This window comes from Podarcis liolepis, assembly GCF_965112155.1.
Source record: "Podarcis liolepis genome assembly, chromosome: 3".
In the NCBI taxonomy this organism is placed as follows: domain Eukaryota; kingdom Metazoa; phylum Chordata; class Lepidosauria; order Squamata; family Lacertidae; genus Podarcis; species Podarcis liolepis.
Window position 1 is genome coordinate 108,247,992 of NC_139557.1, and position 25,394 is coordinate 108,273,385.

General features: G+C 45.8%; 1 long non-coding RNA gene across 1 annotated transcript; it reads right to left on the minus strand.

Moving 5' to 3' along the window:
- Positions 1-3,585: 3,585 nt before the first annotated feature.
- LOC310702881 lies at positions 3,586-4,459 on the minus strand. The gene is made up of 2 exons (XR_014523741.1): positions 4,306-4,459; positions 3,586-3,751 (listed from the first exon to the last, which is right to left on the minus strand). It is a non-coding gene; the product is annotated as an uncharacterized lncRNA (long non-coding RNA).
- Between the last annotated feature and the right edge of the window lie 20,935 nt (positions 4,460-25,394).

A 25,394-nucleotide genomic window follows, 5' to 3' on the forward strand; every position in this document is an offset into this window, starting at 1 on the left:
GGAAAAATCAAAGTTAGAAACAGAATTGTTAGAACCCAATGCTAAGATACTTTCAAGAATGTACAATCTGCTGTTGAAATGGAATACCGAGGAAGAAACGGTAAAATCTGCAATGATAAAATGGGCACAAGATATAGGATATAATATTATGTTTGCTGACTGGGAGAAGTTGTGGACCACCGGGATTAAATTCACGGCATGTAATGCCCTAAGAGAATATTATGAAAATTATGTACAGGTGGTACATGACTCCAGTCAAGCTTGCAAAAATATACCACTTGCCCGATAACAAATGTTGGAAATGTAAAGAAATTGAGGGTACATTTTTTCACCTTTGGTGGACGTGCCCAAGGATCAAGGCTTTCTGGGAAATGATATATAATGAACTGAAAAAGGTATTTAAATATACTTTCCCGAAGAAACCAGAGGCCTTTCTCCTGGGCACAGTTGGCCAATCGGTGTTAAAGAATAATAGATTCCTCTTATCATTTGATAGGCAGGAGGTAAGTCACACTCCTGCGTTTAGGGTTTCAGAAGCAAATTAAGCTACAATCCTGCATGCACTTACTTGGGAGAAAGTACAGTGAAAGTCGGGGAGAATACGTGCGTAGAAATGTAAAACAATGGTTTGTTCTTGGGAGACTATGTGCAGCCTTAACCTTTGTGGCAAAAGCCCAGTTGCGTTCAATAGGCATTAGCACAGTTCAAGGATACAGCTGAGCAAGGCAAAAGCAGAATAAATGTAAGAAAAAATCTGCAGTGCTTTGGTTTACCTCATGATCTTCTGGAAAGGAAAGGGAGAGTATATAGGATATTAATGTGCAAACCCCAGGATCTAAAAATTTGCTTCTTCTGTCTGACTGCAAACAATTTGGAGAGTTTTCTATTTTCTCTCTCAGTTTATTTGCCTACTTGGGCAGAGAATCATTTGGATATTTGCCTGTTTTATACACAGTGCTTGGGGCACGTCCCTGTAGCAGCATTTGCAGAGACCTAGTAATGCAAATGTTTAATTATTTTCTGTTTCCTCCTCCTGTCTAAGCCCAATGTTTATTTTCTTTCCTGCATTCTGCTTGCTTGCTGCTCCTACAATAACTGCGGCAAGTACCGTTGCCCAAGCAAAGCTAATTTTTCGAAACCCAGGCAGTTTGCACGAGGGGGATGAATACCAGTTTAGATTTTCTAATGGAAGCCAGTAGTGCACACGGAGAACTCGTAAGCATGCCCTGTTATGAAATGATTGTGTAATGCAATTCCCGTTGCCTAGTTAGGTTGCTGGAAGCAACTTTACTTAATAGCAGAGCAGCTATTTGAATGGCCATGTGATGCAATCCATCCATTCCCTGGTGTCTGTTTTTTGTTGCTTCTTTTTGGCCACTGGGGAAAGAGACTTTGAGGGGAAGACGATGCTTTAGTCTTTCCAGTTTCTGCTGGCTGCAGAGCTCCAACAAGAACAGGCCCTGCCTGCTTTTATAGGTAGTTTCACAGCCTGCAAGTGTGAGGCCTGCTGAATGTCCCTGTGTCATTCACAACTAGGGTTGCCAACTTCTTTTTTTACGGGGCCCAGCTTCTATGTTTCTAGCAAATCCCACCCTGCCCCCATCACTATGAAAAGCTTTTTGCAAATCGCTGCCCTTGAAGTACCAAGTCTGGGCTGAGTTGTTTTCTGGTGGCAGTCCAGCGATTGATAAGCCTCCCTTTATATTCCTTGATGCATTGAGAGGCTGCATGCCAGGATTCTTCTTCTCTCATTTAGCCCCTTGGCTCATCTCTTTTTCCATGCCTTTTCCCCAACCTGCTGGGCTGCACACCTGGAACCCTGCTATTCTCCCTGTAAAGCACTATGATACCACTTTCAGCAGTCGTGGCTTCCCCTGAAGAATTATGGGAGCTATACTTTGTTAAGGGTGCTGAGAGTTGTTGCGAGGTCTGTAGTTCCCCTCACAGAGATGGTTTAACAGTCAGCCCTCATTTCGGGGAACCCTGGGACAGATTGAGATACAATCTCTGTTTAACAACTTTCAATGAAGGAAAGTCCAGCACTTGACTTTGCTCTTCGTATCACACCCTCAAGTCTTAAGGCTGCCCTGTGTTCCCAGTCCTTGGTCCTTGTGTTGTTGTTCATGACATAATCAGTCCTGGCTTACTGGCCAGCAGATAACAGGCTTTCGTATAAGACTTTGATCAGAACTTTTCTTCTTCTCTTACCAGTGACCTTTGGACTTTATATATAGAGAGAGAAATCTCTGAGATTCAAGTGTGCAGACTAGAATTACTAACTTTGCAGTGCAGGTTGTAGATCGCTGACGCCCAGCGATGAATCTGCATTCATATAGATTGTATGCCTATGGGCATTCATATCTGCATTCATATGGATTGTATGCCTTGCTATTAGCGGCTTAGCGGGCTTAGTGGATCAGCTGATAAGCGGCTTAGTGGCTCAGCGGCTTGGGAAAAAGGGGGGGGGGAAACCCCGCAGGAACTCACAAGACATTTTCGTCTTGCAAAGCGAGCCCATAGGAAATTCGTTTTGCGAAGCACCTCCAAAACGGAAAACCCTTTCGTCTAGCGGGTTTTCCGTCTTGCGAGGCATTCGTCTTGCGGGGCACCACTGTATCTGCATTTTTCCTTTCCTTTGCAAAATGCACCTCAGCTGTAGGATTTTAGGAACCCTTGGGCTCCCTTAAACTGGATGTATTGACATTTTTAGTTCCCTGACAAACAGCTTAACTCCCCAGTCTCTGCAGCAGGCCTTGTCTCAGCACGTGCCACTTTTTGATTTGAATTGTGAAGCACAATGTGGAACGCACATTTCTTACTTGACATTTTTGTTCTCAGTGCGCAACTAATAGAGAAACACGACAACATCATCATCCGCGTTTAGACTGTGTACACATCAGAGAGTTAATATGCACATAGATCATGCACATGGGTCATTTTCCCCGAGCTTGCTTTTGCCCATGCATGAGTACTTCTAACTGAACTGTTATCTCAATGGTTTCCCATCTGCACTATTGGGCAGTCCTTGATGGGATGTATTTGTACTGTGTCAGTGTCCACACCACTTGGTTTGCACTTCCTTACCTCCCGGAGTTCTGGGAACCGGACGTCCACTGTGGGAATATACACAGGTATTTGCAAATTGGTCCATGAGAAGGGGAGGCTGTGAGTCACACTTGCCTCAGGCCTAGATGGGCTAAGGTGGTCAGGGGCCCCTGCCAGGGACCAGCTGCTTTTTTGTTTGTGTTTTTAACTTCTAATAAGACTCCTACCCCAGGCCTCAGACAAGCTGTGCCCAGGCCCCAAAAGACTAATGTCTTTACAAGCCCCGGGTAGGCTGTTTTAGTATGTTTTCAGGTCACTTCTAGTACTAGTGCCAGGAATAAAGTAAATGTGCTGGAGCAACTAACTGCTATGATCCAAAGGGAGAAGTTTCAGCACCTCCTCTTTGTGATTTTATTCTAAGATACCACACTTTATAGGGGTGATTTGAATGATGACCCCATCATGTCTGGGCTGGTCTTCGGTTTGCTTTTGCATTGATTGTTTAATCTTGCAACAATTATTTAAGAATCCAGTTCCATGTTTAAGTGATACAGATCTAAAATTCTGTTTAAACAGACCTAGTTTCTCCCCCCCGCCCCCCCCCGTGCATTCCAGCCCATCTGGCAGAAATACTTGCTGGTTTCCTCTCTTCTGGATCTCAGGGATGCCAAATTCCACTGTAAAAGATTGCATTCCTGAGAGACAGCTGCATGAAAACAAGAGAAAATGATCACTGATCACTGGCTTCTGCTTTGAAAATCTCAGCAATGCCTTCCTGCACACAGAAGTGGCCTGACCCTCTGAACTCTTGCTCTAGGGAGTGTGGGGGATGACGACACACACACACACACACACACACACACACACACACACACAGATTTAAGCAAAAGGGTTTCTCCACCAAAGCTAGGCAGAAGACCTCCCCTTGTTATGATGACTTTGCTTGGATGAAATGTAAAAATGTAAAGTTTGATTTAATATGGGGTGGGGAAGATGGTGCCCTCCAGATGCTGTTGGACTCCCAATCCCCATCAGCCCCAGTAAGCACGGTCAGTGGTCAAGAAGGATGAATGCTGTCATCTAGCAACATCTGGAGGGCCACAGATTTCCCATCCTTGATTTAAGATGGCACAAAACAGGTCAAATCCATCACGTTTTATTTCATTGCCCATTTAATGCAAATATATATTTTAAGTATTTGGGCCACCCTTATTGAAGGAGGAGGGGATCTATCGTACTGATTCTTCCAGGGTGACCTACCTGTTGAATAATGGTAAGGATGACATTGTGGAGAATGTGGCAATATTTTTGAGTGACACCATGAAATTATGTCCTCCATAGGTCGTAAGAATCACCTTTGTATCTCCCGACATCTGGACAGTCTTACCTCCTATGTTTTGTTACCTGTGTTCCAATCCATGTATATGAAGTACTTTTACTATGCCAATAAAGGAGATTGATTGATTGATTTAACACTTAGCAAAATCTATTGCAGTTAACCCTCAAATGCTCATTAAATGCCTTTTAATGTCCTATTCCATCAGTCTCCAAAGCAATTCAAGATGAATCACAATTGCCACGCCTAGCTGATTCTCTTTTCATGCATACAATGGCAACCTCACAGAGTCTAACGGATTATTCTTTTCAGCATTCTGGAATAGGCATTCACTATGTACAGTACCTAAAAGCAGCTAGTTCTGTGCTGTAAAACGGCAGGTACAGGCCCTTTCAGTTCAGCTAGGCCATAGACTCAAAAGAAAACGGAAGGATCAAAATGCAGGTTTATGAAATTATTATTTCCCCCAACAAGGCTACTTCTGCACCACCCCCTGCTTTCCTGACATCTTGGCCTGAAGGCTTGCGGTAAATATGGCTCTATTATTTCAAGGGGTGGTCTACCCTGGAAAAACACCGCCTTATGAACCCAACTGGCCTCTTTCCCCTCTGGATTTCCACATGCGCGCTGTCACAGAGTCTCAGTGTCACTGTGAATTCCATTGGCATGAGGCTGACTCCCCTTCGAGGTCACTAATGAAGGGTATCAGAGACGTACAGACTTGACAAGGTCTCCCACTGGGATACATTCCCCCAAGCTTACACTAGATCACCAATCAGAACATTTCACTGTTACTTATTACCAAGAGCACTGCTACATAATTTTATTTTATATTTTGGTTGCGGGGATACAGCCTAGAAGGGGCAGCTGCACTGCTCAATGCACTTGGGGTGGGGAAGGAACTGGTGTCTGTCTGTCTGTCTGTTGGACTATTTCCAAAGATAATTCCTCTAGCATCAAAACTGAAATGTTTAAACTAGGCTCTGTTTGTTCTGGGGCGGCTGGGGGTGAGTGGGAAGCTTAATTTTCTACACCTAATTGTACTTGGAGGAGACGCGCATGGCATTTATGAGTGTCAATGTATTGAGCATGGTGCGTTAGTTAACAGGTGCTATCTCTGTAGCCTGAAGTTCTCCCTCCCTTTGGGTAGCTGAGGGAGGGATTTCAGCTGCTCTTTTCCTTTCTCAGAGATTTTGTAGAGATTTTGCTGAATTTGTCCCAGTTAAGTCTTTCGTTGGGGTTTCCCTTGCATTTGGGCCCCAAAGCTGTTGCACGACTTGAGCACTTGTCAGTAAATGTCTCTGTTTTGATAAAGGGTACATTGGAAGAGAGGAGAGGTCTCATTTGGACTGATTGTGGTGGCTCCTAGTAATGTTGTGAACTTCCCGGAGATCTACAGATAAAGGGCGGTAAACTAGGGCTGCCACACGCCTGGAATTTCCTGGACATAGCTTGGATTCGGCCGTCAGAAACAGTGTCTGGGAAAATCTGGAAGTATGGCAACCCATGTCGGAAGTGTTGATTTTGGCGGATTTCCAAAAAAAAAGCCCAGAAATTTGCCAAAAAAGGAGCTTTCAACAACTTTTGTGTCCGGATTTTCACTTTTTGAAATATGGCAACCCTAGGTAAACTAAGACAGGGACGCGGGTGGCGCTGTGGGTAAAAGCCTCAGCGCCTAGGGCTTGCCGAACGAAAGGTCGGCAGTTCGAATCCCCGCGGTGGGGTGCGCTCCCGTTGCTCAGTCCCAGCGCCTGCCAACCTAGCAGTTCAAAAGCACCCCCGGGTGCAAGTAGATAAATAGGGACCGCTTACTGGCGGGAAAGTAAACGGCGTTTCCGTGTGCTGCGCTGGCTCGCCAGATGCAGCTTTGTCACGCTGGCCACGTGACCCAAAAGTGTCTCCGGACAGCGCTGGCCCCCGGCCTCTTAAGTGAGATGGGCGCACAACCCTAGAGTCTGTCAAGACTGGCCCGTACGGGCAGGGGTACCTTTACCTTTACCTTTTAGGTAAACTAAATAAATAAAACCACACCAAGGTAAACTCAGTATTTGGATCTGATGAACTACTTATTTACTATGACAATGACAACTACTGTTACTACTGATGGGCTGCCTCACATATCAGTGGGCCTCCTATAGGCAGTGGTGGTGGTGACACTTTGATCCAGGAGCCACCATTTTCATTTCCACAATGTCCACAAAGCAATGCAGAAATTCAAATGGCAACTCCCAGCTGCCTGATGTAGGGAACCCAAAACAAGTGTCAATGCCAGTGGTCCCTGCGGTCCTTTTGAGCTTCGACAGTTGCCCCTTGGGTGCTTGGTGATCATCCTGGGCCTCAGTTGGCATGGCAACATGGAGTTAAACAGATAGGGCCCAGCTGCCATGGAGCTTATAGTCTCTAAGGTCACATCCACAGCACTACATTTAAAGCACAATGTGGTCTGTTAAGTGTGCTGGGAATTATAGCTCTCTGAGGGGGTAAACTACAATTCCCATGATTCTTTGGGCAGAAGCCCTGCCTGTTAAAGTGATATAAATGTCCTTTGAATGTATGCTGTGGATGTGACATAGTGCAGAAACAACACAGGGATGGAGGGGCAGACAAGGTAGGGAGAGAAAAATGTGGGCAAATGACTTTACACACACATATGTAAATTTGGTTATGGTTAGGGCCTGTGCAAGACATTTTCTCCCCGAGGGCTACAGATGAGTAAATGGCAAAAGAACACTCCGAATCAAGATGCATAGTACCGAAAGTTGATAAAGGTATTTTGGAATTTGAGGCAGAAAACCCCACGAGCAACTCTCTCCCCTGACCCTGGAAATAAAATTAAAATAACAATAACTTAAATAACCAGTCATTTGCTGATAATCCGTGACATCCAAAATAAGCTACCTGCGGTGGGAGTCTTCTTCCCACTCAACTCATGTATGTTCTGTCAAGAAAAGATTTCGGAAACAGTTCACAGCAAACAATATTCCTTCCGATTCCTTTCATGAAGGGAGAGACGGGGTTTGTATGCCGTTCTTTTTAAGCTTCTGTCCCTTAGCTACTTTAAGGAGGGTTCAGGGGGTGGGTGGGTGATTTGATAAAAAGTAAGGAAGAATTGGGGAAGAACGTGTGGATTTCATTACTGGCCCCCCTATCTCCAGGATTCAAGCAACCTAGCCAGGTTCACAAGGGGGGGCAATCCCGGGGCATCCAATGTAAGCACTCCTGGGATTAGTGAGGAGGGGAGGGAATGAGAAGCTGTGAAATGGAGAGGCGATACCCACTTTGAAAGCTTCATAGCCTGCCCTGGCCCCTCTCAGAGCATTTGAGGAACCTCAGTCACTCCTATATACATTACTGGAATTTGTCTGGCAGGGTGCATTATGAGGTCGCATTCTGGGCACCGTATTCTCCCTTCAGTCAATTTGCACCACTGAGGTGTCCTCTGGAAGCCTACATCATACAGGCGAAGGTGAAGGGGTTTATTGGCACTAAAATTAGCCGGTGGACTTGAAATTCCAGTGCCAAGACATTCCCTCTCAGTTTATCCTTGTATTTCACTTCCTAGGTCTAGGCTCCTCTGTGACATCACAGCAGCTAACCCAATAGCGGTCTAGAAACTTAGCTTTGTCTGCAAAGCATCACTGGGGACATTAGAGCAGCTCGCTCACTCACTCAAGCCCTTGGGCTGTGAACCTATAATTTAGTTGAAATATACTTGGAGTTGAGAGTGGATTTCATGCTCTTTATTCAGCTCATAGTGGTGAGGAGGAATGGAAGTTCCCCCAGAATGTCTGCTTTATATACATTATTTACACAATGGGCCCCATGTGATTGGCTAATTCCGGTATTCTCCTGTAGGCCAATCAGGTTGCGGATTCACTTCTACCTGGAGCTGGATTGGGTGGCTCCTGTGGACCAATCAGACTGCTGCATTCTGGATCCTTTGTTCTAGGACCAATCAGACTGCTGCCTTTTGGATCCTATTCAACTCAGTACATAACATTAGTATACAGTCTAGACAGCAGCACTGAGCAGACAAAGTGGGTATCCCTTGTATAGCCATGTATAAGTTCAGCTGCATGTAATAGCCATCCCTGTTTGTCCCTATGCTTAGACTTCCCCCCTGGCTAATTTGAGAAATGTGGCTTTATAATGCACAGTGTTCCATGCTATTATGGTCGTCACGCCCTGTGCTATGCACCTAAGTCACAGTTGCCTTTCAGAGTGCAAAAGCTCGATGTCGTTTGCTGTCACTGAAACACACAAAAAGCACCAGCGGATTCCGCAAAAACAAATGGAGTGAAACTTGAGTCATGTAAATTTTTCTCAGCGGTCAGCTCCGCATCTCATGACAAGCATACTTCAAGTGTGCCCTTTTGCTGTATCATCTCAGGGTCCTGCTAAATTGAAGCCTGGGACTCAATAAGCTTGTATCCAAGGCTGAGCAGTTGCCTTCCTTCTTAGTGATAAGACATACAACTGCTCATGTCCACCTGTTTAGAAGTCACACTTAATGAGATTTCAGTCCTTGGCTCCGCAACCGCTGTACAGATTGTCCCATGGATTGAATGTACCAACTTTTTACCTTGCAAGCTTATTCTTTTCTACATTCTACCTCGGGTTAAGAACTTAATTTGTTCTGGAGATCCGTTCTTAACCTGAAACTGTTCTTAACCTGAAGCACCACTTTAGCTAATGGGGCCTCCTGCTGCTGCCGCGCCGCCAGAGCATGATTTCTGTTCTCATCCTGAAGCAAAGTTCTTAACCCAAGGTACTATATCTGGGTTAGCGGAGTCTATAACCTGAAGCGTCTGTAACCCGAGGTACCACTGTATTGCCAGTCACTGTCAAGTAAAGCAGAGACCACTAAAACATACAGTCTGAGTACATGCTATACTTTTAAATCAAATTCAGGCCAAAATCCTATCTAGTCCAGCATCTTGACACGAGCATTCAAACTTGTAACTTCCCAACTGCCTGAAGTGGAGGAGTCCAAGCAAATCTGTTTTCTCACTTGATCCTGCTGAATGTATAAACAGATTCCCAACACAGGAGATTGAGCATTTCTACAGATTGGTACCAGAGCTTTATTCTTAGCGCAGACACAAATCAATGGAAAAGTCAATACTTACAAGGATCTGGATATATGAGAGCTGATTTTAATCAGCCAGAGTTGTGACAGCTAATTCAGTTGTGTGCACTACATTGGGAACAGTGGCCTATTTATTAAAAAAAGCCCGCCTGCCTTACTTTCCTCACACAGGGCAAAAGCAAACAAAGCACAACAGAATAAAATCAAACAATTTTACGCCAGTCTGGTATACAAGTTGTATACCAAAAATGGCTGGTTTCTGTGATGTGCATGCTTTGGGTAAATGAAACATAGCTCAACATGTACATTTTGTTCTGCTTTCGCCAGTCGTAGAGGGGATTTTGAGGTTACAAAGTGTGAGGGTTTGATTAGCTGCTTGTGCGTGAAAACGTGCTCCCTCAGAGTTTGTGCGACCCCACAAACCTCCGTGTGTGACGGAGCTCCTCAGACATGTCTGCTCTAGTCACTAGTAGAGTCCGACAGTGGCTGTCTGCGGAAGCGTTTCCAGCAAAGAAGTTCCTTAACGGAAACGCGTCTCCTGGACTCACGGCGTGACAGTTTCCTGCGAGGTGTGGGTCTCCCTATGGGAGACTCCGATACCTCCCCACTGTTCTCGCTGGAAGCCTCCCTGAGCCCTCCCTCCTGCTCGCATTCCCTCAGAGACCCACTCCTCCCCCTGCTGGTCCCTGCTTCAGCAGTTGAGTCTCTTTCATCCTGCCTGAGTCCCTCCACCACCTGATGCTCTGATGGCAGTTCCCTGACATCCACCTCCCCTCCAGGGCCCCCCTCACCCCCTCCCAATTCCTCCCCCCTGGGAGGTGAAGGGCTAAAACCCCGAAACGAATCTTCCTCATCTTCTGACGTCTCGAACAATTCTCTCCATCGATCGTCGTCCTGGCCAGCTGAATCCTCTTCCTCTTCAGAATCTGGGAACCCCTCCAACTCCTCTTCCTCGTCGGTGGTGGCAAAGTATTCCCTTCGGAACCTCGCTACCGGCTGAGGTTTACGTGGGAACCTCTGATGAAAAGTCTCTATTAAAACCTCGTCATTGACATCCTCTGCCCTAACCCAGGTGTTTTCCGACTCCGGTTCCCCTTCCCACATTACCAAATACTCTACTTGATCTCCCTTCCACCTGGAATCGAGGATCTCCGCTACATGGTAGCTGTGTTCCTTCTCCTCCATTGCTGGTCCCCTAGTGACCCTCCCCTCACTGTCTCCTCTATACGGTGACAGCAACGACCTGTGAAAAACTGGGTGCAGCTTCATGTGGTTCGGTAACCGGAGCCTGAAAGCCACTGGATTGACCTGCTGTATGACTTCAAACGGACCCAGCCTTTTGGGTCTTAATTTCTTACAACCTCCTTTGAATGGCAACCCTTGGGTTGACAGCCACACCTGGTCCCCCACCCTGATGCTTTCACCTTCCCTTCTGTTTTTGTCTGCCTGCCTCTTATATTCCTCCTTAGCCCTGTTTAAATTGAGTTGGAGCTGGCGATGGATCGCTTCCATTTCTTCCACGAACTGTTCTGCAGCTGGAACGCTCCAGTTCTCCCCCTCCCCCCCTGGGAAGGCTCTGGGATGGCACCCGTGATTAGCCAAAAAGGGGCTCATCCCCGTGGACACGTTCTCTGCATTGTTGTAGGCAAATTCTGCCAACGCCAACCTCTCCACCCAATCATTCTCTCTGTCATTAACATAACACCTCAAATATTGTTGGAGAACCCCATTTGCTCTTTCCGCCTGCCCGTTGGTTTCAGGATGACGGGCCGTCGAGAAATTAACCTCTACATGCAGTAAGCTCATGAGCTTCCTCCAGAACCTGGAAGTAAATTGTTTCCCTCGGTCTGAAACCACCCTCAAGGGGGCGCCATGCAACCTAAACACATTCTCTACAAACAATTTGGCGGTTTCTTCTGCTGTAACCGCATGTGAGCAGGCTATGAAGTGGGCCATTTTAGTTAACAGGTCTACTACAACCATGATGGCTGTTTTCCCTCTAGACCTTGGCAGATCAGTCATGAAATCTATTGCCACTGCTTCCCACGGTCTCTCAGGTGTGGGCAGTGGTTCTAATAAACCAGCCGGCGCCCGCCTCTCCCCCTTGGCTCTTTGGCATTGTTCACACCCTCTCACATACTCCCGCACATCTTCCCTGACCTTGGGCCACCAAAATTCCCTGGTAACCAGCCACATGGTTTTGTGTTGCCCAAAGTGCCCTGCTGTGGGGCTATCGTGCAGCTGCTTGAGTACCTTCTCCCTCAATTCCCCTTCAGGTATATATAACGCTCCCTTATAATACAATGCCCCATTTCTCTCCTCAAAACCACCGGATTTGTCTTCCTCCCCTCTGAGATCCCTGAGTTTCCCCTGGGCGTATGCATCCTGCACCGTACCCTCTACCAATTCCCTTTGCCCCACCAAAGTCGCCCCACACACCCAGCGGTCCTCTGGAATGATATGGGTTTCTTCGGGTGCTCCCTCCCCCTCCAAATATTCAGGTTTGCGTGAGAGAGCGTCCGCCCTAACATTCTCTGGGCCTGGCACATAACAAATCTCAAAGTTAAATTTGGAGAACTCTTGGGCCCATCTCAACTGCCTTTGGTTGAGCACTCGCGCCGTTCTCCAGTACTCTAGATTTTTATGGTCCGTGCACACTTGCACTTTATGTTGTGCACCAACTAGCAGATGCCTCCATCTCCGGAACGCCTCATGAATAGCAAGCAGTTCTCGGTCGTACACCGTGTAGTTCCTCTCGGATTTGTTCAGCTTCCGCGAGAAGAAGGCACACGGACGCCACTCTGACTCCTCCTTCCCCGGCTGCAGAAGGAGCACCGCCCCTATGGCTCTGTCAGATGCGTCTGTTTCAACCCTTAGCTTCTTTCGTAAATCCACATGCAGAAGTTGTTCTTCAGAGGCGAAGGCCCTTTTCAGTTCCTCAAACGCTCGCTCCGCCTCCGCCGTCCATACAAACTTCTTTTTACTGCTGAGACAGTCAGTGATGGGCGCCGTCAGATGGGCGAAGTTGCGGATGAACTTACGATAAAAGTTTCCAAACCCTAGGAACCTCTGCACATCCTTCTTGGTTTTGGGTGTTTTCCATTCCAGCACTGCCTGTACCTTGCCGGGATCCATGGCCAATCCCTTGTCTGACAGGCGGTACCCCAGGAATTCCACCTCCTTGGTATGGAACCGACACTTCTCCAGTTTGACCCACAGCCTGTTGGCTTGCAGTCTGCTCAACACTTCTCTGACGTCTCTCACATGTTGCTCCTCATTCTCAGAATACACCAACACATCATCTAGAAAGGCAACGCAATTCTTGTAGAGCAAAGGGCCCAGCACGTGGTTCATAAAAGATTGAAAACACGCGGAGCCTGCTTGTAATCCAAATGGCATAACGAGGTATTCAAACGCCCCCAAAGGGGTAAACATGGTGGTTTTCCATTCATCCCCTTTTCTTATGCGTATCAGGTTGTACGCCCCCCTTAGATCCAGCTTTGTGAAAATCTTTCCCTTCCTCACCCTGGTCAAAATATCATCAATTCTGGGCATAGGGAACGCCACCGGCTCAGTCACTGCATTCAGCCGCCTAAAATCACATACAAGTCTCGGCTTGTCCGCATTTTTTTTGTCCACAAAGAACACTGGGCTCCCCCCTGCTGCTTTGGACTCTCTGATGAAGCCTCTCTTCAGGTTCTTGTCAATGAACCCTCGCAACTCCTGCATTTCCCTGTCTGACATGGCATACAACTTGCCCACGGGAAGCTGTGCTCCTGGGAGTAAATTGATCTGACAATCAAAGGGTCTATGAGGTGGTAGTTGGTCAGCTTCCTTCTCGCTGAACACGTCGCTGAGATCTGCATACTGTGGTGGTACCTTCACCTTCCCCATTACTTCAGTCCCTGCTAGGGTGGCTTGGGCCCCTGCTGAACCCTTCTCCCCTTTGCAGTGTTCTAGGCAATGTGCTGAACCAAAGGACACCACTCTTTGATGCCAGCCAACCAGCGGATCATGTAGAGCTAGCCAGCTCATTCCCAAAATAATGGGAGCGCCTCCCAGGGTGGCCACATTAAACGCTATCAGTTCTGTGTGCCTTGCCACCCTCATTATCATTGGGACAGTCTGCAAGCGGACTCCTCCTCCCAACAACTCCCTGCCATCAATCGTGGTCACCTGCAGGGGGTTGCTTAAAGGGATGGTCTGTATCTGGTGTTCAGCAGCAAACTCCTTGCTCATAAAATTGCAGGAGCTGCCTGAGTCCAATAGCGCCTTTATTTTTAGGGGGTGCCCATTCTGCAGCTCTAGCGACACTTCAATCACTAGAGCAGGTCGAGGAGCTTCTGGCACGGGCACTTTCACTGCTCTTTGGCTTGGCTGCAGTGCCCCAATTGTGGCAACCAGGCGTTGGCTTTTACCTGCTCCGCTCCCCCTTCTTCTCCCCCCTCAACAGCTCCCACCATCCCTTGCCATTCCTTCCTCTGGGGGCAGACTCTGGCAAAGTGGCCTGGCTGTTGGCAGAGATAGCATTTCCGGGGGCCCTTTCCCTCCTTCTTAGCTCCCTCGCTGGTTTTTGAAAATGCGCGCGCGCGCGCTGTTCCGATTTCCATCGGCTCTGCCGGCGGGAAAGCTGGCTCAGGAATGTCTGGAATGCGGAACTCCTTCCAACGTTCCCCTCTCCCTTCCCGCCTCTCCAAGGCTCTTGCCTCCTGCCGCGCTCCTATGGTCAGCGCAGATTTGGTCAGCTGATCCATAGACTCCGCCCTGGGGCTCCGTGCCAGCTCGTCTTTCACCCCCGAAGAAAGACCTTCTTCAAATAGCATTTGAACGGGTGCCGCCGATAAATCCCAACTCAGTCTGTGAATCAGCATGGTAAACTCAGTCCAATATTCACGGACAGATCGACTTCCCTGCTTACAAGCCATTAGCTGTCTGCGCACCACCCCTTCCTCAATATCGCTGGAAAACATGATATCCATTGCACGAAAGAACTTCATTGTGTCCTTTAGTATGTCATTGTGCGTTGCCATTAGGGGTCGAACCCAGTCTCTAGCCCCTTTCTCAAGATGCCCAATTACAAAAGCAACTCGCGATTCCTCATCAGGGAACTCATCGAACTGCACATTAAGGGCATATTGCATCTCTGTCCTAAAAGCATGGTAGTCCTTGGGGTCCCCCCCAAATTTCTGCACCAATCCTGGTACCTTTCTGGGGAATTGCGTGGCTCTCCCCTTCTTGTCTGCATCCTGAGCCCTTCTCTCCTCCAACCTCGCCGTCTGCAGGGCCAGTTGAACCTCCAACGCTCGGTATCTATCTTCCAAGCTTGGACCAGCTCCAGCCCCTGCTCCTCCGGTTCCGGTTGGTTCGCTCATGATGCCTTCTCTTGCACAGGCAGCGTACAAAGACTGTCGGACTGCTGTGAGGGTTTGATTAGCTGCTTGTGCGTGAAAACGTGCTCCCTCAGAGTTTGTGCGACCCCACAAACCTCCGTGTGTGACGGAGCTCCTCAGACATGTCTGCTCTAGTCACTAGTAGAGTCCGACAGTGGCTGTCTGCGGAAGCGTTTCCAGCAAAGAAGTTCCTTAACGGAAACGCGTCTCCTGGACTCACGGCGTGACAGTTTCCTGCGAGGTGTGGGTCTCCCTATGGGAGACTCCGATACCTCCCCACTGTTCTCGCTGGAAGCCTCCCTGAGCCCTCCCTCCTGCTCGCATTCCCTCAGAGACCCACTCCTCCCCCTGCTGGTCCCTGCTTCAGCAGTTGAGTCTCTTTCATCCTGCCTGAGTCCCTCCACCACCTGATGCTCTGATGGCAGTTCCCTGACACAAAGGTATATTTGTCTTAATCTGACAGAGAAGGTCACATGCAGAATAAACTGGCACAGATCTTAAAGACAACAATCACTTCAACCACACACATTCATGGTTCTAGAAGCTTCTTGAGTTATCTTGATGTATGAACATTTTATGCTATCTTATACTGCGACATACTATTGTTCCATCTATCCTTGACTGATGGCAACTCTCCAAGATCTCAGTCAGAGGTCTTGCCTAGTTTACTACTGGAGAGACCATGGATTTTCTGCAAGCAAAGTATGCACTCTGTAATTACCACATTGGCAGCATTTAATTCTGTGTGTTTCTTAATTCCTTGCTGTGTACAAACCATGCCTTCAAAGCACATTCTCCTCATCAAAGAATTCTGGGCATTGTAGTTTGTTAAGGGTTGCTGCGAATTGTAACTCTAGGAGGGGTAAACTACAGTTCCCAGAATTCCTTGAGGGAAAGAATATGCTTTGAATGTGCTTAAAAGGGATAGTGTGTAATTCACAGCTCAGATTCTTTTATATATTACAATGCCATACAGTACAGTCAAGGACAGTGATTAATTGATAAGGATCATCATCTTTTCCCAAATGCATACCTCCAAAGTTCCAGCCGAACAAACCACTGACCAAGTTCATAAACCTGAGTCAATCCAGGGGCCACTTTCCTCCTTCTTGCCCAACGGATCGGATCTGTTGTTGGGGAATTGATAGCAGAGTCCCCACCTTCCTTCAACAGCTCATCAACAGTGTGGTAACACTTCTACAGGTAGCACCTGCAGAATGCCGATTTGTTAGGGGAAGTGAGGAAGTGGTTTGTGTGTGAGAGAGAAAGGCTTGAAGGTGGGGGTGATATTTTCAAAGGGGGATTGTAGCAATTGCTGTGTATGATGATGAAATAGCACCCTCCGATTTTTGTCTTTCTGAGTGATGATTCTCACTGCTGTCTCCTCCTGTAACAGGCTGTGTGAGAAAACACCAGTCTGTGTTGGCTTCTAGGCTTGTGAGCCCATGGAGCATGCATTCATTTTGGGATGAATGGGAAATTGAACCAGCACTGCTTCCAGATGACCTGTTTATCAAGCATTTGTCCTGACTCATTTGCCCAAAGTTTGCAGGGAGGTTAGACAGTGTCAGCAATTTATTGAGCATTCATTCTGATTGGTATACAGGGAGGTTAGACATAAAAAAAAGGAAGCTGCCTTATACGGAGTCATAGATTCAAATCACAGAATCATGTAATTGTAGAGTTGGGACCCCAAGGATCTTCCAGCCCAACCCCCACGCAACCCACCATATGGGAATTGAACCTGCAACCTTAGCATTACCAGCACCATGCTCTAACCAACTGAACTATCCAGGCTGACCATTGGTCCATCTTGCTCATTGTTCTCTACAATGACTGGCAGTGCCTCTCCAGGATCTTTCTTTTTTCCCCCCTCAAATTTTTTTATTGGTTTTCCAAAAAAATGTAAATAAACATCTTAATTGTACTTGATCCAATCTTAGTAACATTGTTAAGTGACTTCCTCAAATCCCCCTGGCTGAATTTCAGTGTATATCATTGTAACAGTTTTCCAAAACCAATTTTCTCATAAAATTAACTTAATCACTTAACATCTTTCTTTGTTTTCATTTTGACTTTAAACATATTATTCTGTAACATCACATATTTAAATCCTAAGCCTATCTGATATTTGCAAGCTTTTCCAATTAAGTTATCTTAACATATTTAACTAAATAGTCTTTGAATTTCATCCATTCCTCCTGGTACTCCTCCTCCTTCTGGTCGTGGACTCTTCCAGTCAGGTCGGCTAGCTCCGAAAAGTCCATCATCTTCATTTGCCATTCCTCCACTGTTGGGACTTCTTGTGATTTCCAATTCTTAGCTAACAAAATTCTAGCTGCAGTTGTGGCATACTCTCCAGGGTCTTTCTTACCCACATTTCCCAGTGAATTTTCCTGTCACTTTCCTTATTGCAAAAGTCCAGTTTTGGGAGGGCAAAGAAGGTTTGTTGCATAAGAGCAACAAACAAAATCAACTGTAATTCCACAAGCTGAGGGTGCTAGCTGAATTCCATCTGAAAGTAGGGGCTCCGTGAAAGCCCCACAAGTATGGCCCATTTGGTTCAATTTCCATTTGTCCTTAAATGAATACAGAGGGGCAAGAATGGAAGTCTCAGGCATGGCTCCCAATCTGGCCCATTTTGGGTTGTCCTTTTTGTGGTGATTGCCGCAAAACTGGCAGGAAGTGGCACTTTGAATTGCAGGCCAATATGACCCTCAACCCCGGTAATAACTGCAATCTGGCAGCTGTGGCAATTGCTACAGTGTTTTCTCTGTGCAACATGCTTCACAAACCCGAAGTCATTAATCACAAAACATATTCTGGCCTTAATTCTACAATTAATTTTCAAGAGCCTCTCCCATTTGTATCCATTAATCATTTTGTGACTCCTCTTACGCATCATTTGGCGCTTGGGGCTTATTCCATAAAGCAGCTGTATCTCCTTTGAAGTCTACGTTGTCTGTACTATATCTGCCCTATTCCCATTGATTACAAGTGTCCTCTAAGTGACAGTGTCAGGTGACTGAGGGTAACACTCTCAAGGTCTAAAAGATTACCCAGGAAGTTGTTCTGAAGGAAGGGTATCGTATAACTGAGGTCAAGATCCTAAATTGAGCTTCTCCCCTGTCCTGTTATATAATCTGGTCTAGTTAATCTCCCAGTATGCTGGTGTTTCTAAATGTGCCAGCATCTAGGGCTACTGCTTTTGGGATCGAGAGGTGTCTTAAATAGTGCTTTGGGTTAGGGCCTGAGGGGACATGAGGCTGCCACCTTGCTGAAGCAATGTAGAAGCTAAGCAGGTGTGGATTTGTTAAGCGCCTGCTACCTTGAGGTCCATGACGGAAGAAAAGAGGGGATATGGATGCAATAAATAAAGGAATAGAGCCTGAGTTGTTTCCAGGTGACCTGTTTATCGAGCATTTGTCTTTGTACAACATTTGTAAGGAGGTAAGATGACAGTGAGGTTCACCTCTGAAGGCCTTCTGGCAGTTCCCTCACTGCGAGAAGTGAAGTTACAGATAGGTAGCCGTGTTGGTCTGCCATAGTCAAAATAAAAAAAATTCCTTCCAGTAGCACCTTAAAGACCAACTAAGTTAGTTCTTGGTATGAGCTTTCGTGTGCATGCACACTTCTTCAGATACACTGAAACAGAAGTTGCCAGATCCTTCTATATAGTGAGAAGGTGGGGAGGGGTATTACTCAGAAGGGTGGTAGGAATGGGTGATTGGCAGATAGCTGAGATGAGCCTGTTGACGACTCTTAACGACTGCAATAGGTCTTACAGGAAAAGGCAAGGGGTGAGAAGGTGAAAAATGGCTTAGTCATGTATAATGAGATAAGAATCCAATGTCTTTGTTCAGACCAGGTCTCTCCATGGTTTTAAGTTTGGTAATGAGTTGCAATTCAGCAGCTTCTCTTTCCAGTCTATTTCTGAAATTTCTTTGTAGTAAAACAGCTACTTTGAGATCTTGTATAGAATGTCCTGGGAGATTGAAGTGTTCTCCTACTGGTTTCTCTGTTTTGTAACTAATTTGTACCTAATTTGTAACTAATTATATCAGTTACCCATTTCTAGACAATAAAAAGAATCATGATTCACGATATGTTGCCAGGTCAGAGAGATTATGAAACTGATATCACTATATGGATTTCAAACCGGTTTTGGATGATATAAGAAAGGTGAGAAAGAAGGGCACATGCTAAGAGGATTTTTCAGCCTGTGGAAACACTAATTTAGGGGAGGGCAACAGAGAACACAATAGTCTGAAAACATGCTCACCTGTGTGTGCGGACAGCAGGGATAATGGGTGCTGTTTTAGATTATGTTATCTTGCAAAGGTGTGTATAACTGCAAACCGCTATGTACTATATGAAAGCATACTGTGAAAAAGCAGCTTCTGTGTTTTTCAAAGGTTACGTGTGTCCACAGCCTATATTTCAGTGGCAGAGTACATGTTTCTGTCCCTAGCAGGTGATGAGCAAGACTTGTAGCTGAGACCCTGGGACGTCGCTTCCAGGCAGAGGACAGTAATGAGCTAGCAGGACAAACAGCATAAGGCGTCTTCCTCTCTCTCCCATACACACAGGTACTTTGATCTCCTTTCTACACCAGCAGAAATTCAAGCTGGCAACCACTTCTGTGAACTCAAGTAAACTTGCAACCGGATAGGATCTGCAAAGCTTGTGGCTTCAGTGTTGAATCAGGACATCAGTATGCGAACAACTAATATGGGGTTATTCTGCACCTCTGAGATGGCACTTTGGGTTTATTTTCACTCTGCTTTCGGTGCACTAAAGGATTTCTATATCCAAAGGATTTAATGTTGTATCATGCCTTTGCTGCTCAGCCGTGAGAATGGCAGGAAGAGTTTTGCAACCTGTTGCATAAATGCATTTATTTACCAATGAGCCACGGACAGCTGAGATGTGCTAGCTGGGAGCTGGAGGGAACCCAAACGGCAGTAGCAGACGAGTCTATCCAAAAAGCGTCACCCACCCCACCCCCCACAGCTTTCCTCACTTTCCTTATCAGTACTGTGCAAGGAAATAAATATACTTTGCAAATTTATGGAAACAACACAAAGGAAAATTATTCATTGACCTTCCATTTCTGTATGAGAGAGTTCATACTGTTCTGCAAAATGTCAGCATGAAGTTCTTATCTTTCTCCTGATAAACGCCTGCCTGTGACCTTAACCTTTCAGACTCTACGACTTTCGATCACTTTAGAAGTCTTTAAATCTTTTTTCGCTCCTGCCCCCTTTTGTACGCCTGCATAGTTGTGCCACCTGTTTTGCTCCAAAGCCCATCTCTTCTTGCTCAGGGATGGGGAACCTGTGGTCTTCCAGATGTTGACTCTGCCTCCCATCACCACTGACAGTTGGCTATGTTGGCTGGAGTTGGTGGGAGAGGGAGTCTGAGAACATCTGGCAGGCCTTGGGCTCCCAGTCCCTGCACTTGTTTAACTTGCCTGCCTTCGTGATCTCTCCCTCTGCTGTTCTCTCCCCACGCTGCCAAATTCGCATGGGGCAGAGTCTTATACTACATTCTAGCTTGTGTTATAACGCACTCTCTAATGATAAATGGTGAAAATAATAATCTGAAAGTGAACATAATTATCCTCAACTGATTCACAGAGAGACAAGTAATTGCAACTCTGCGATGCTTTATTGGTACAGATCAGATTTAACTCAACTTTACAGAACAGATCGTGTGAATAGGATTATACAAGGCCATCCCTATCATTTGGTGTGAGGTGGCTGCCTCAGACGGCAGATGTTGGGCTGTAGGACACAGGGGTGAGGTATCATAGGACAAAACTGCATTTGCTGCCCTTAAATCCCATTTATATCAATGGGACTTAGGCAAGGTCATAGTTAACTTGTCCTATTGATTTTGATGGGTTCTAAGCTCAACAAACTTAGCTTGGATTCAACCCCGTGTTCTTATCTGTAAAATGGGAATAATAGTGACCTTCCTTTGAAGGGTAGCTGTGAAGTAATGTAAGGGGGAAACTGCTGAGCTCTTTGCACGATAAAAGTGTTGTTCAGGAGTACGATATCAGCAATTTAATATCAACTCTCACCCTTGACCATTGTGCTGTTAAGATTATTTTTTGCTAACAATCTGACCACATTTCTTGGCTTCGCAGAGGTGCCTAATATATTGCCCCATTATGCTCCTGATTAGCTTTGCGAGTTACAGCGCAGTTAACAAATGCCACGCTAGTCCGCGATGACAAGTGCTGCTGCTAAAGATAGGCAGAGATGGAATGGGGTGTCCTTTATTGCGTCTAAAGGATTCACCCAGCACACATTTGAGCTAATGTGGAAAGAATACACGCATCCCAGACATTTGCTGAATTCATTCCCAACAGCACAAAGGGTAGACAGTCACCCGGAGGTCATCCAGCAGATAATTAAACAGATCTTCCACTGAAGATTCAACCATATTACAAACCTTGGGCACTGTAGTCCTGTAAAACTGTTAGGAGCCTATAAAAATACGTCTAAACTCAATAAACCTACAGCACCCAAGATTCTTTGTGGGCTAAAAGTGATTTGCAAGTGATGTAAGTTTGTGGTGTTGATGCATCCATAATTCCTATTCAAAAACAAATCAAATGGCTTTTATCATAATGACATTAGCCTATGTAAAGTGTTGTGCAAAACGTTAGCAAAGTAACTGGTGCATTGCAAAGCAGAAAAGACTCTCAACGTTGATATGAAAAGCACTGTTGCCTAGTTAATTGATGAACAGCTCAGTTCGCAGTAGTTCCAGATGCAGGGCTGGGAATAGTTCTTAACAAAAAAATAAAATTAAAGCAGTTTCCTATGAGTAAACTGTACCATAAGTATTATGCATGATTAGGCCCTGAAGCTGCCAATAAATCAGGTTTCTGCTGGCCTGATTTCCTGCTGGCCTTGCTGCTCCACCCCCCTGAAGATGGCTGGAAGGTAGTTCGTCCAGTCAACAGGATGAGGTGATCTGGAGAGCCAGTCAGGGCTCTCTTGGCCTTCTTTAACTGTTGATCTGGGCTTGACTTTCCTAATCTAAACGATTAGTCCAGTCTGTTATCAAGTTGCTGGATCTCCTGGCTCTTGTAAACCTAACCTACTCTGCTAGTAATTATGCATGTAGGCTTCAGTGCTGTAATAACTTTGGTGTTGCACCAATAATGTAGGTCACACAGTGTTGGCACCAGGCTGCAGAGTGGGCTGAAATAGTTGATTTGGCAACAGCCACTATTAATGGACGCCACATAGCTATTGCATCAAAGTGCAGGCTGTTGTGGATTACAGCAGTTTATGTTGCAAACTAGGAATACGCTTTTACTGATTGATCATAGTTGTGTCCCAGTAACCTGCAAAGGAGTTTGGGTTCTGAGTGTTATCCCAGGGAATCCTTACAAAGAACCTCTGGTGTTGGCCAGGCTGAAAAAGAAGTGACCTTTTGCGCAGGGGTTTGAATCCAAGTCTCCTTGTGCCCCGGCCCTATATCCTGCACCATACTGCTTCTGCCTCTCCATTGCTCATAACGGCTGTCTCCTTGCTAGGGATGGGCAAATCTGTCATTTTTGGTTCTTTCTGTTTCTCACTTTTTTCAGTCTTAAATCCAGTACTTTTAGCAGTTTGCAATATATATAAAATCCGACAAGCATTTTAGTGTGAATTTCTCCTAATAAAGACATTTTGTATACAGTTTTGAGTAATAGACACATTTTTTTGCAAGCCATTTCCCTTAACATAATCATTTTTCTGGGTTGTTTTTACCGGTACAAGTGCTAATAGATGTATTTTGGTACTCGTTGTTTGGTTGGAAAACTGCATTGTAGATTCAGGTAAGGGATGAATTTTGAAGGACAGCTGTGTTTCCGTTTGCCTGTTGGTTCAAGAAGTACATATATTCATAGAATTGTAGAGTTGGAACGGACCCTGGGGGTCATCTACCCCAACCCCCTGCAATATAGAAATATTCAGCTCCCCCGTATGGGGATCGAACCTGCAACCTTGGCGTTATCAGCACCACGCTCTAACCAACTGAGCAAATGAGGTACAGTGGTACCTTGGTTCTGGCACTTAATCCATTCCGGGAGTCCATTCGACTCCCGAAACTGTTAAAAAACCAAGGCATGACTTCCAATTGGCTGCAGGAGCTTTCTGCACTCAAGTGGAAGCCGCATCGGATGTTTGGCTTCCGAAAAACATTTGCAAACCAGAACACTTACTTCTGGGTTTGCGGCGTTTGGGAGCCAATTTGCTCTGCAACTAAGCTGTTCAGGAACCAAGGTACCACTGTAGTTTCTCATTAAAATGAAAAAGAAATAGAATGACTCCTCTATCCCCATTCCTTGCCTTGCTAGCTTCTTGCTAAACTGGATCAGCCGCACCCATGGAAATAATACATGAGCAATATGCAGCTGTGGAGATTGTGTAACTGGGCTTCCAGTCTTCCCATCCAGTGCTCAGCATGCGAGACTATAGTCCGGGTCATACCAACTCATATAGATTTGTGAAAACACCACTTACAGTGTATTTAAATGGTATTCTCCCATGCAAGGTCTTATCAGAATAGGGTCAATGTTTACAAATGGTCAAATGAAGCAATGGAGGGATTTATAAGAGCAGTCTTCTAATTAATGTCCCTCCCCCCCCCCAGCTTGGGATTTGAAACAGGAATGCCTGCAATAAATAAATCTGGTGTTCCTGTACAACGAGCCTGAACATGCATTTAAGTAGAAACCAGTCTCGTGCCCCACCTTTGTGCAACTTGATAGTCTAGTTCTATGAATTGCTAGCTTTCTGCAGGGGCACATTGTTACCAAGGATGCAAATAGGAACAGATTTCCACTACCTTCAGTTAAATCCTTACTATGTCGGGCAGTAACATTCAACCTCTTCTTAGATAATAGGAGATAACCACCTGTTAGATAATAGATGGAGAAGACGGGTAGAAATGTTACAATGCTCCTAAAAAGAGCTCTCTGCACCAGACAGGACTTTTTATTTACTTGGCTTCGCCCTGCTGGCTTTAATAGGATGGGAAGCCAATGCTGTGCTTGTTTACTCAAATGTAAATTGCAATGAGCTGGACGGAACATAATCCCAAATGAAGGTTTTGCTCTGAGACTGTGACCCTGAGCATCCTTACTTGGGAGTAAGCCTTCTGAATGAAGTGTGAATTACATCCACACAAACATGCATAGAATCCATCCAACCTCATACAGATATGTGAAATTGACCGCTTGTGAAACACAGCACTCATTTTCTGCTTTCTGGATTTACTGCTGTGGGAGATTGTATCCCTTTCATCCTGTTAGCTCTTTCTTTGAGCTCTGATACTGATGGTAGTGATGCGACAGAATGATCTATTCCTCCTTTTAATTCAGCTTAGGTCGCGGTGCTTGCTCAAGGGCTGGCTCTAGCGGCTGAGTGGATGATGCCAAGCCAAGTGAAAAGATCCACTCATGGGTAGACTGCAAATTAGTCTCTGGTCTTAAGTGGGAAAGTGGAGGGCCTACCTGAAAGTAAATCCATCTCCAAGCAAAGGATCGAGCCTCCTGTTCCAAGTGGAACGCTTGTGTGGAACAACAAACCTTTTGGTTGTTGTACAGTATTTGGCATTTCTTCAAAGAGCTGTTAACTTCCCGGCAGCAAGATCCAGAAAAAGTGTGGACTGTGCCAGCACTATAAGGACAAACATTTGGTGTGGGAATGTCCTCAAATTTGGGGTGGGCTATATGATGTATGGTAGCAGCATACCTTACAGCTGTAACATTTAATTTATATTGCTACCTTGCTTCATGTATATCTCAAAGCAGACAAGACTTTAAGCACGATTTTAAACCTCTTCTCTTTTCCTAAACAACGTAGCCGCAAGGGATTTCTATCTGGATGGGGTTGTAACATGTTGGGGGGGACGGGGACGACTGGTTTCCAGCTGAATGTCAGCCACCCTGAATATATTTGCTCTGATTTGATTTTTTTAAATTGGAGCAAGCAACAGCTTTGTGGGTCAGCAGCCTTCTTGGGAAATGGTTGGGGAAAAACAAAGCCTGATCTGGATTGGAGCTTTGCTAACAGTAAGAGATGTGGCCAGTTAAGGACATAGGTAGACCCTTGCTGGATTGGACCCATCTAGTCCAGCATCCTATTACCACAGCATCCCACTAGATGCAACAGAACTCTTCCCACCTGCAGTTTTCGGCAACTGGTATTCAATTGCAAGTGTGTGATTCAAACACATGCCTAAAGTTGTGGTGAGTCTGACCCATTGTGAGGTTTCCCAATTATTATTTTCTGCTTCTGTTTAATGTGTTTTGTTGTGGCCTGTTATTTTAATTTGCTTTAATATTGTAATGGCTGTTTGCTTCGACAATACATGATTGTTTTATGCATTCGTTCTATTTGCAGGTCAGGGGTGCTTGTGGCTTCCTCGCGTATGTCAGCGGAATTTTGTGTGTGCCTTTGCTGAGTCGTTGCCTTAGGAAAAATTTTGCACAGAAACTCGCTCCTGCCGCACTAGTCTTTTC